Raw genomic sequence first — 12,846 nt, 5'->3', positions numbered from 1 at the left:
TGAGGCTAGTGAAACAGGGGGACAAGTCTCTCCCAAGTTTTCGTCTGGCCCAAATGCCCTGCCAAAGGAATGTCATGTGCCAGGGTAATAAGAAACTCTCTGTACTACAAGGGAATGACCAATCTCCTGGCAGCTCCAGGTTTAGGGTCCTTTAACTCTGTGTACAAGAGGTTGTCTTCCCAATACACCCTATGGCTATCAATGACATCCTCATTCTGCCGTTTGACAGCTTGCTGTCTTAAACCCTCCTATGTGGGACAGGTCTGCTGTTCCACACTCAGCTCTTCCCTAGCAGCCCCCCCTGCACCCAAATGCTCAGCAGTGTTTGCTGCCAGCTCCTCTGGTGTAGGTTCTGCACAGGGAGAGGATTCCTATTCCTCAAAAGGGGAATCTTCTGTAGAGGGAGGGATAGGGGGCAGGGATTTACCCTTTCTACCCCTAACTTTTGGAAGCACTTGGTCCATTGTTCCAGGATCCAAGTTTCCCTGTCCTTTTTGCTTCTTGGCCTGAGCCCTTGTCAAAGAAAAAATATGCCAAGGAATGCCCAGCATTGCTGCATGAGCCTCCAACTCCACTTCTGCCCAAGCTGATGTTTCCAAATCATTTCCCAGTAAGCAATCTACAGGTAATTCAGTGTCTACCACAACTTTCTTTGGACCAGTAACTCCCCCCCAGTTGAGATTCACAACAGCCATGGGGTGGCTAAGAGTGTTGTTATGAGCATCAGTCACTTGGTACTGCTGACCAAGTAGGTGTTGATCAGGGTGGACCAGTTTTTCTATCACAAGAGTTACACTGTCTCCTGTTTCCTTGTAGGCCTCAACCTCAACACCGTTGATTAGGGGTAGTTGCTTGTACTTACCCATATTAAGGGGACAAGCAACCAAGGTGGCAAAGTCAATGTCACCATCAGAGACTAAAACAGCCTCTGTGGTCTCCCTAACAAGACCAACCCCAACTACATTGCCAGTAGTGAGCCCAGCTACACACTTGGATCGGCTATTAGTAGTAGACTTCCCACCACCACTGCTATTACTAGGGGCACTAGAGGTTGCAGTTGGGGTTGTGGTGGTGGGATGTTTGGTGTTTTTTTTTGGACAAGTGGAATCACTTTGCCAATGGTCTTTTACTTTACATAAATAACACCAAGGCTTTTTCTGATTGTTTGAAGAGGATTTGGACCCACCACCCCCAGAGGATTTTTGTGGGCCTGATGAAGACTCAGAATGCTTACTTTTGTCCCCACCCTTGTCAGAAGACTTACCATCCTTCTTCTTACCATCCTTGACACCCACAGTAGGAACTTTTCTGTTCACTCTTGTTCTGACCCATTTGTCTGCCTTCTTTCCCAATTCTTGGGGAGAGGTCAGATCTGAGTCTACCACGTACTGGTGCAACAAATCAGGCACACAATTGTTAAGAATATGCTCTCTCAGGATCAGATTATACAGGCTTTCATAGTCAGATACTTTAATACCATGCAACCAACCCTCCAAGGCCTTCACTGAACAGTCAACAAAATCTGTCCAGTCTTGAGAGGACTCTTTTCTGGTGTTTCTGAACTTAATCCTGTATTGTTCAGTGGTTAAGCCAAATCCATCCAAGAGTGCATCCTTCAAAACTTTGTAGTTATTGGCATCACTTTCTCTGACAGTAAGGAGCCTATCCGTACCCTTTCCAGTGAAAGATAGCCACAAGATAGCAGCCCACTGCCTTTGAGGGACCAACTGTACCATACAGGCCCTCTCAAGTGCAGAAAACCACTTATTAATGTCATCCCCCTCCTTGTAAGGGGGGACTATCTTATGCAGGTTTCAAGAATCTTGCTCTCTAACAGGATTACTATCTGAAACACTGCTGCTGCCTCCATGGGTAACTAACCCCAATCTCTGTCTTACCCTCTATATCCAGGGATTCCCTGTACAAGGCCAGCTGCTGCTGTTTAAGCTTCAGTCTGGTCTCTTCCAACCTCAGCTTTCTGAGTTCCCTTTCCATTAAGTTATCCTCAGGGTGGGAGGCTTGGGAATGTTTGGACACAGAGATTTGGGAATTGGCAGAGAGAGACCTGTCCCTAACTGGCTGAATCCTAGTAACCTGGCCTCTAGGAGTGAAAGATGCCCTACTAATGTGTGACCCTCTAACACTACCAGTATCACTAGGTGGCCTGCTAGATGGCAGGTCTTTGTAAGAACCCTCCCCAGCCCCTTCAGGGAACTCCTCTGAGTCTGACTAGGCAGCTCCCCCTCCTACTTCCTCTTTCTGAGATGGGCCAGACTGGTTCTGGTCATCCTCTAAGAGCAGGTTAAAGAGAAACTCTTTTGTAGGATTTTTACCAATGCTTAAATCTCGTTCTAAGCAGAGACCCCTCAAACCTTTGTAGTTTAAACTTTCATAGGTTGCCTGGACAACTTTGGGAGTGAGCTCTACTGAAGACATGATAGACAAGGTTTAAGACAGAGAGAGAGAAAAAGTTTTAGAACTTTTGAAAGTACAGAGAAAAAACTTTTTCAAACTTTTGGAAAACTTTTAAAAGTTTTCAGAACTTTTCAGAAACTTAGTAAAAAGTTTTAGAACAGAAAAGTAAACTGTTTTGGTTCAATGTACATATATTGAAATATTTGGTATATGTTTTTCTTATGAAAAGCACCAAATGACAAAGTGGTAAATCAGTTACAAGTACTTATCCCACTGCTGCACCACCAATGTAGGAGGCTGGCCTGGCTTATAGTGGGTACCTTGTGGTACTTACACCTTGTGCCAGGTCCAGTTATCCCTTATTAGTAGAATAGAGGTGTTTCTAGCAGCTTATGCTGATAGAGGTAGCTATGGCAAAGCAGCTTAGGCTGAACTAGGAGACATGCAAAGCTTCCACAATACCACTTATATCATATAGCACAATATCATGAGAAAACACAATACTCAGAGTTACTAAAAATAAAGGTACTTTTACAAACCCAAAACAGGTAAGTAACAGTAAGAAAAGTAGTGCAAACAATGTAGAATCACAATAGAATGTAATAGGTAGACATAGGCCTAGGGGCAACACAAGCCATATACTCCAAAAGTGGAATGCGAATCACGAATGGGCCCCAGGCCTATGGGAGGTTGTAGAGGGTCGCTGGGACTGTGAGAAAACAGTAAGGGTGTCCAAGATACCCCACCCCAAGACCCTGAAAAGTAGGAGTAAAGTTACCCTACTACCCCAGAAAGACAGTATAGTCGAGATAGGGGATTCTGCAAGAACTACAACCACCAGCAAAACACTGAAGACGGATTCCTGGACCTGAGGACCTGTAAAGGAAGGGGACCAAGTCCAAGAGTCACGCAAGTGTCCGGGGGGGCAGGAGCCCACTAAACCCCGGATGAAGGTGCAAAAGGGCTGCCTCTGGGTGGAAGAAGCCAAAGATTCTGCAACAACGGAAGGTGCCAGGAACTCCTCCTTTGGTCAGAAGATGTCCCACGGCGTGCTGGAGGATGCAGAAGGGTTCCACGCAGAAATACCGCAAACAAGCCTTGCTAGCTGCAAGAGTCGCGGTTTAGTATTTTGGGTGCTGCTGGGGACCAGGAAGGACGAGGATGTCGCCCCTTGGAGGAGAAGACAGAGGGGGCACTCAGCAACTCAGAGAGCCCCCACAGAAGCAGGCAGAACCCACAGAAGTACCGGAACAGGCACTTAGAAGATCTGAGGACAACGGTCGACTCAGAGTCACAAAGAAGGGTCCCACGACGTCAGAGTCCAACTCAGCGAGTTGGGCAATGCAGGACGGAGTGCTGGGGACCCAGTCTAGGCTGTGCACAAAGGACGCCTTGGAAAAGTGCACAGAAGCCGGAGCAGCTGCAGATCACGCAGTACACAGGATTACTGTCTGGCGTGGGGAGGCAAGGACTTACCTCCACCAAATTTGGACAGAAGGGCAACTGGACTGTGGGAGACATTTGGACCCAGCTCCTGTGTTCCAGGGACCACGCTCGTCAGGATGAGAGGGGATCCAGAGGACCGATGATGCAGAAGTTTGGTGCCTGCGTTGGCAGGGGGAAGATTCCGTCGACCCACAGGAGATTTCTTCTTGGGTTCCAGTGCAGGGTGAAGGCAGACAGCCCTCAGAGCATCCACCAGCAGGAAACAGTCGAGAAAGCCGGCAGGATGAGGCGCTTCAATGTTGCTGGTAGTCGTCTTGCCACTTTGCTGTGGTTTTGCTGGCGTCCTGGAGCAGTCAAAGGTCGATCCTTGGCAGAAGTCGTAGAGGGAAGTGCAGAGGAACTCTGGTGAGCTCTTGCATTCGTTATTTGAGGAGTAGCTCAGAGGAGAGACCCTAAATAGCCCAGAATAGACGATTGGCTACTGAGAAAGGTAAGCACCTATCAGAGGGGGTCTCTGACGTCACCTGCTGGCACTGGCCACTCAGAGCTGTCCATTGTGCCCCAACACCTCTGAATCCATGATGGCAGAGGTCTGGGACACACTGGAGGAGCTCTGGGCACCTCCCCTGGGAGGTGCTGGTCAGGGGAGTGGTCACTCCCCTTTCCTTTGTCTAGTTTCCCTCCAGAGCAGGGCTGGGGGATCCCTGAACCGGTGCAGGCTGGCTTATTCAGAGATAGGCACCATCTGTGCCCATCAAAGCATTTCCAGAGGCTGGGGGAGGCTACTCCTCCCCAGCCCTTCACACCTATTTCCAAAGGGAGAGGGTGTAACACCCTCTCTCAGAGGAAATCCTTTGTTCTGCCTTCCTGGGACCAGGCTGCCCAGGCCCCAGGGGGGCAGAAACCTGTCTGAGGGGTTGGCAGCAGCAGCAGCTGCAGTGGAGACCCCGGAAAGGCAGTTTGGCAGTACCTGGGTTCTGTGCTAGAGACCCGGGGATGCATGGAATTGTCCCCCCAATACCAGAATGGTATTGGGGGGACAATTCCATGATCCTAGACATGTTACATGGCCATGTTCGGAGTTACCATTGTGACACTACATATAGGTAGTGGCCTATATGTAGTGCACGCGTGTAATGGTGTCCCCGCACTCACAAAGTCCGGGCAATTTGCCCTGAACAATGTGGGGGCACCTTGGCTAGTGCCAGGGTGCCCACACACTAAGTAACTTGGCACCTAACCTTCACCAAGTGAGGGTTAGACATATAGGTGACTTATAAGGTACTTATATGCAGTGAAAAATGGCTGTGAAATAACGTGGACGTTATTTCACTCAGGCTGCAGTAGCAGTCCTGTGTAAGAATTGTCTGAGTTCCCTATGGGTGGCAAAAGAAATGCTGCAGCCCATAGGGATCTCCTGGAACCCCAATACCCTGGGTACCTAGGTACCATATACAAGGAAATTATAAGGGTGTTCCAGTGTGCCAATGAGAATTGGTAAAATTAGTCATTATCCTGCAGTGACAATTTTAAAAAGCAGAGAGAGCATAAACACTGAGGTTCTGGTTAGCAGAGCCTCAGTGATACAGTTAGGCACCACACAGGGAACACATACAGGGCATACATTATGAGCACTGGGGTCCTGCCTGGCAGGATCCCAGTGACACATAGGCAAAAACAAACATACATACAGTGAAAATGGGGGTAACATGCCAGGCAAAATGGTACTTTCCTACAGATACTGTGTTGGCTGAGTGGCGTGAGAGTAGCAGGGTCTCCAGGCCTTAGCATTCCTGTCAGTGCCTATCCTACCCACACAGTAAACAGTTGGCATCCTCTCGGGTGAGTACAGCTCAAAGGCTGATTAGAGGGAGAAGGATCATTGTAGCAGAGGACACTGTGTTGGCTGAGTGGAGTGAAAGCAGCAGTGTCTCCTGGCTGTAGCAGTCCTGTCAGTGCCTATCCTACCCACACAGTAAACAGTTGGCATCCTTTAAGGTGTGCAACTTCCAATGTGGAGATTACAATCACAGTAATTTTGGGTAGGATACACTGTTCACGTTTTAGTGATGTTGAAACAGTACCTACTGGGAATTGTAGTGATGTCAATCCTTGTACTACACACACTATACAGGGTTGTTGTTCCCCCAGGTGAGTCTACTTCAAATGTTGGAGGCCAGACTGGGGACTATGGACAGGTGGACAATGGGCTGGTAAGTGGTTTTACAGTGAAATTGGCAAAAGGTGATCTCTGTGCATGCATGACAATACATTTAGGTGCAATATTTTTGTGTTGTGACTTACCAGACTCCACTCCCCCGGGTATTCCTGTCATGCCCTCAGGATGCAGAATGGCCAAGAGCTACTCCTCCCAAGATGTGAGTTGTAGGGGGGGAGGTGGGGCACACCCACAGCCTTCTAGATATGCAGCTGGTGCATGGATGCCATGGAAAGGACCTTGCCCCTGAGGTCGTTCCACCATTTCCTGATGTTGTCACTTGTGCACGGGGTGGGACCTACAGCATTCACGCTGTCGACTATCCTTTGCCACATTTCCATTTTCCCGGTGATAGTAGTGTGCTGGACCTGGGTTCCAAATAGAAGTGGATCTACTCATCTTCAGTTAATCAGGGATTTTTTCTTTGAAAAATAAGTGCTGGGAAATAAACTGGTGACGGTGAGTTGATGGGTTTAGGTAGTGCAAATGGATGTGATTGGAAATAGGAGTGTGTTGAGGATGTGGGATATGTGCTTATTGAAAGTTGTGGGTGTGCCTAATCTCTTGTTTGGTGATTTTTGGATGCACTCTGGCTTGGATGTTTGGCGTAGTAGATGCAAAGGATTGTGGTTAGGGAGCGGGGGTGTTTTGTAGTGTGCTTTGCAGGTGTGTAGGGTGTGGCAATGTGTGTCAGCTGTGTTGTTTTCAAATCCATTTAATGTGGTGTTGTGTTTTACTTTGTTGACCATGAAACGCCGTGATTTGGACTGCCATTGGCAGACCGCCATGGCTGACCACCACTGCAACTCTGTACTTGTAATAGACCAGTCTTTGGTTGATGGGCTTTCAGTAATGGTGGTTGGACTGCCTATGTCCCGCCCTCCAAAGTGCTGGCAGTTTTGGATATTTGGCAGACTTTTGTCGGTCGGGTCTGTGCAACTTGTAATATGGTGGTCTGTATGACTGCCAATATGGTGGTCTTTTGGAGGCCGCCACTATGGCGGTCTGGCGGTCCGGCTGCCATATTCGTAATAAGGCCCTTTGTCAGCCTTCACCTGAAGTGAAGGATAACCAACACTGTCTGTCAATGGTGTCGATTTTAATACTTACTGCAGGATGTCTGTCATAGTAGCGCCCTCATTTTGTACATCCGGTTAACTGTGGTAGGTGTACTACCTTCTGTTACCACGCATATTGGCATTATGAGTTTTGTGATAAATATCATCAGAGAAAACCTGCTATTTATCAGAGGAAAAATGCCCCATCTTTACCAGAGCATGTAGATTTTAGTGCAAAAAGTACCAAAAGCCGATTTTATTCCCCAAAAACGTATAATTGGGTGATAATTGTGGCAGCTGATAAAGTCCGCCTTGGGAGAGGCAGGTTTTATCTGGTCAGATAAATATCATACCAAATACCATACCACTCGTAATGAGAACCTAAGTGAGTGGCATGATACGGCAAGAATTTATGAGCAGATGTTTCGTTAATAGCACCACAGGTGAATGGTGCAACACTGGTGATCTCTAAGCACAGTTAGTGATGGGACATGATTGCTAAGTGATGGCTGTCTACCAGCTGCCGCGGGTGGCAGCAAAAACAATTTCCACCTAACACCAAGAGCTGCTAAATATGCACTATTTGTTTAACTTGCCATACTTTGAACTTTGCTAATGCTGGGACATTTTAAAATATATGCAAATTGCATGGCATTTTACCTTGCAGCTTCAAGAATATTTCAGCAACATCACTTTGCCTGTATTTTGCAATCTATATAAGTGCATCTATTTGTGTACTTTTTTGTTTTGTATTTGTGAAACTTAAACTGTGTTTCCTTTGGAAAAACTAGAACCAAGCTTGCCAAGATTTAAAAAAATATATATATATATGTTGCCTTTCAAAGTTGGGCTTAGTAGCACATTTTTAGGACTATTCAGAATTAAGTTGGCATTATTGTTGCATTACTGGTCTTGAAAACTAGTATACAAAAACGATCTTTAAACCTGGAGGGCTACTTTATTCATCCACGTTCCTGGAAATCATTGAAGACATCATGGTTCTCATCCTGATGCCTGTCACCCATGATTACATGGAAAGCATGTTCAGTTTTTCATTTTTTCAAAGCCTTTGGACACTGTAATTGGCAAGACTGCTCCTTCCCTGCTATTAGCCGTATTTTATTTGGCTTGTAACATTATTACTGGAATTGCTTTGTAATAGAACCATTCCCCACCACGAGATAAAACCATGTGATTTATTAATTCTCAGTCTTTTTTCTTACACAAAAGTTTCTGGCATTCTTTTTCCAACTGCTATTTAAGCATATGGATACTGTTTACTTATTGTCTCTGCCCAGATTAAAGTTAATGTTATTAAACACTTGATCAGCTTAGGTTTGGGAGATTAAAAGGCCTGGGCTGATCCAGATGTTAATGTTAACTGATTCCCAACATTTGCAAGAATGTGAAATGTTAGCCTCATTGAAAACAATCGTTGTGGATGCCGATGGACATAGTAGCAAAATAAATTAGAGGTCTGTTTAATGTAGGTTTATTCTGCAGATAACTACGGCAATGCTCAGTCTTTTTGTTATTTATTGCAAGCCACTGGGGATATACCCTTTGCAGGAGATCTATGACAGAAGGTATTGACGCTAGAAAAACATAGTTTAGATTGTACATATCTGGCATGTGAAATATTGAGGGACAGGAAGTGTGAATTTACTGAACAGTGGGTGTACTGTTGTGTCTAGACAGCTCAGGTCTCTCTAAGTAATAGACACTTCTGCACTACAAATGCATGCCCCGCTTATACTACACTCCTGTGAAGGTCCCCAGAATTGACCCACTGGTGATTGCAGAATGCTCCAGATGCCCAGCCTGCAAAGACTAACTGTGTCCAACTGGCTTGTTATTGTCCAAAGGTTGGGAGTTTTGGAGTGCAAATGCCTGATATAATATCTGCAATAGTAGAGGTGTTTTACAACCCTGTTGTGCTATATGTGCTGGAGATCACAAGGTGGCCATACAGTGAACATCACTGGGCCTGCTGCAGGCCAAACCTCAAGTGGTAATATCACCTTTTGTCTTGTCTCGTTGCTTACCCTGGCCCAGTGGTACACCCGTTGTAAGGGGAGTAGTATAAGAAAGAGAACTAGTGACACTGAATATCTTTATTCTGCCTGTTGGTGCAACTGGGTGTAACCTGCTCAGCAGAAGCACTGATATGTAAAATCGAAATTACCAACTCTACTATGACATATGATATACATAGTGACAATTTATGTATTTCTGACTTTTGGTGGAGGTTGACACTTGTGGACTTCCTGGAGCTGAAATGCAAATGCACCTCTCCTAGAGAAGCAACAGAATACTTGAACTAAATAACTAGTTTTTATGTCAATAACTTTCTTCAGTGTTTTGTGATTAAGTTTGTGCTCTGAAGGATTCTTATTAAAATATGTTCATCAGCTATAACATAAAGAATAAACATTATTTATTCAACCTTCCCTTAAAACACACAAGCAATCCCTTTCCCACTATAGTCAGTACCTTAATAACACACTGTGACTAAGAAAAACATAAACAAGTCTGTACAAGTGAGGATCCATTTTGTTCCTATAGTTGACAAAATAGTGCAGGTTAGAGTGTATTTCCTATGAAACCGGATGGCTTCCGCAGGTAACATTCAGGTACCAATGTCAAAATCATTGACTGCTCTGCTATCCCAGTATACATCTTTGAATACAAACCTTCTTTCCTTAAAATATATATTTTTATTAATCGGGTAGAAAAACTTAATTACAAATCTCCATTATGATTCCATGTATTCACATATATCAATACAGAGGTTTAGCAATTAGTTTGGCAATAAAATAAAAATAAATTGTTGCTGCTTAAGAGTAATTTGTCTATGTGCAGCACACATACCAAATAAGGCCCCAAAAGGATCTAGACTGATGCAAGTCTGTAGTTTATTGATAATAATAAATTGAAAGATCTTTTCCAAAGGTGGCACACAGCTGGACAGGTAAAACAAATATATAACCAGTCACCTTTGCTAGCTCAGGTATTTTAATTAAAATTATTAATGAGTGTTTATGTATGTAGAAAATATAACAACGTAGAAAATAATGCACGCATTTGAAAATGTGATTACGAAGAATGGGCATCAATGTTAACGAAGTGTACTAATCAATGATTTAATACTTATGAAATGTTGAATATATGTTAGACTAATGCAGTAATATGTCATATTAAGGGTTATGAATTCAACTTTAGCTTTATTAATTGTAGGGCTTAACTTAGGAGTGTCTTTGCCTACTTACCAGGCCTCATGTAAAAGCTATATTTCTTAGCGTTTAATAAAATAGCTGACCAAGAAAGTTATACTGTGAATTTCTCTTGTATTACATAAATGTGCTCATAACGGAAGCTTCTCATGTGAACCGACTGCTAGAAGATGATGTTCCTGCTAATGCAACATTTTGTGTGTAATGTGTGTGAGACTGACTTTCCCAGGACAAGAACAATGAAGATACTGACTAGAGTAGAAGCTACAACAATATTGTTACCTGGCAAGCCGGATGATGGGGACATCGCAAGACGAACCATTCAACGACATGTGAACGGACTAATATTAGAATTCATAGATTTGGAATTCTAGTTTTATTGGACAGAGTGTGAACATATGATTAACTGACCAATAGGGATTTAGGAGGTAGTTTAGGTAACTTTGACTTAACGACGCTGCACAGAGAGAAGACAGCCATTATTGCCCATTTTCTTCCTGACCGAAAGGTTACTACTTTCTTATGCGTCTTGACAAGAGACATGCTGTGCTTTAATGCTTAGAGACTTTGCCTTTCTTGAACTTTGATGCTGAATCCTGATGTCTTGCTGATCGACTGATGTCCTGAGGACGAAGACTGATTCTGCTTTGCTGATCCACTCTGAGGATAGGTATTTCCAAACTGTGATTATCATACATATTTGTTTTCCTTTCTAGGTACCAAATGCGCTGTTTTTGCATGACGCCCAACATGCTGATGCTAATCTGATTTTAGTTAAGGATTCTCATTAATTGAATCACAATAACAGGGACTAATGCTTGATGAAATTCTCTGCTAAACTTCATGTATATTATCATGTTGACGCAGTTGACTTTGCTATTGATTTGCACCATAACCTTAGAATTTGTTGTAGTTCAAGCTCTGATTACATTATGTTTCTTCTGCCGCTTTGGACAGCCAGTGTTGTTTCTGTATGTGTTTCATTTGATTTTGAGATTAATTTACATGAACTTAGCATTGTTAATACAGGGAAATAAACATTCTAAACTTTACTAAAGGTGTGGTTATTCATGACTGAAATGTCATGGTGCGTGAAAATGACTGACTCCATTGATTATTGATTGCTAAGGATTATTGATTATTGTGTATTGATTATTGATTATGTACTGGATCTATGGAAAGAACATCTTAATTACAAGTCAAAAGGTCCATCGATCCATTCACGTCCCCTTGTAAGTTTACTTATTAAGATCAGACGTGCTAACACCGTTACTTCTAAAACATGCTGCTGAGCTTGTAGAGTACATTTTCTGTAATCGATAAGGAGTGTAATACAGCATTCATTTAGATTAAAAAGCCATCCTTATATAGTTTGCGCCATGAATGGGCTTTTGGGCCATTATACCAGGCCAACGAGCGGTCAACCTTGCATCATGTGAAGTCCATTACTTCAATCAAAAATGAGGGAACCACGTCCTCCCATAACAAAACCAATTGGCAATTCCTGTGAGACAGGTGGCAAAGTAAGCTTCAGTAATTTCCCTAGCAAGGGTATTGACTGCCTGACTATCACTTCGTAAGAAATAACTGATTTGCAGGTAAGGGATCCTAGTTTGAAGGGTATGACAGAATTATTGGAAAACAGCTGCTTCCTGGTCTTCACGGCACCCATCGGCAAAAAATCACAGAGCCTGTGAAATCCTGCCCTTTCCCATCCTCTAATGGCTGCAGACTCTAATTGTTCTCTTAACCGAGAGCACTCTCATGTGTGCGGAGGGATCAAACTGGGCAATCTGAAATTCATATTATAGTTTCTGGTATCAAAAGGCCAGAATGTAAGGTAGCTTGTGTCTGGGATGCTTCGGTAGTTTTGGTACTTTTGAAAAACACAGAGAGACAGATGTCAACTTCACTTAACACAGAGGTCTTTAAACTGGGGGGGGTTGCAACCCTTTAGGGGAGGCTCATGTGATCCCAGGGAGGGTGCCAGACGCTGGCCAAAAGAAGCATTATACAGATAACAGGCCTTTGTTTTATTCAGAAGCATGTTATTGCATTTAAAAAAAAGGTAACAGTACTTAACTACAATGTTTAGATATGTCTAGACATATTTAAACATTGCCATCTTTATAAAAATAATTGTGAAAAATTTTGAGGGGGACCCCAATGATTTTTATTTTTCAACTAGGGGACGCGGCATTAAAAAGTTTGGAGACCACTGACTTAGCATCTGCTGAAGATAAAAACAATCTGCAGGATTGTTTTCCATTACAGCACAGTCCTGCCAGTGGAGAAAGGCAGCTGTGTAGTATATTTTAATTCGCGGAAGTGCCATCCCGCCGTCTTTCACACTTTGCTGTAGAGTCTTTAAGTTGGTACAACGATTCTTACCCTGCCATAAAATATGGTGTAGCATTTGATCCATTTTGTTGAAAAACGATTGGTGGATTTTCATCATGATGTTTGAAAAAATAAA

The sequence above is a fragment of the Pleurodeles waltl genome, chromosome 2_1 (genome assembly GCF_031143425.1).
Source record: "Pleurodeles waltl isolate 20211129_DDA chromosome 2_1, aPleWal1.hap1.20221129, whole genome shotgun sequence".
NCBI classification, from domain to species: domain Eukaryota; kingdom Metazoa; phylum Chordata; class Amphibia; order Caudata; family Salamandridae; genus Pleurodeles; species Pleurodeles waltl.
Note: the sequence above shows the minus strand (reverse complement) of the source record.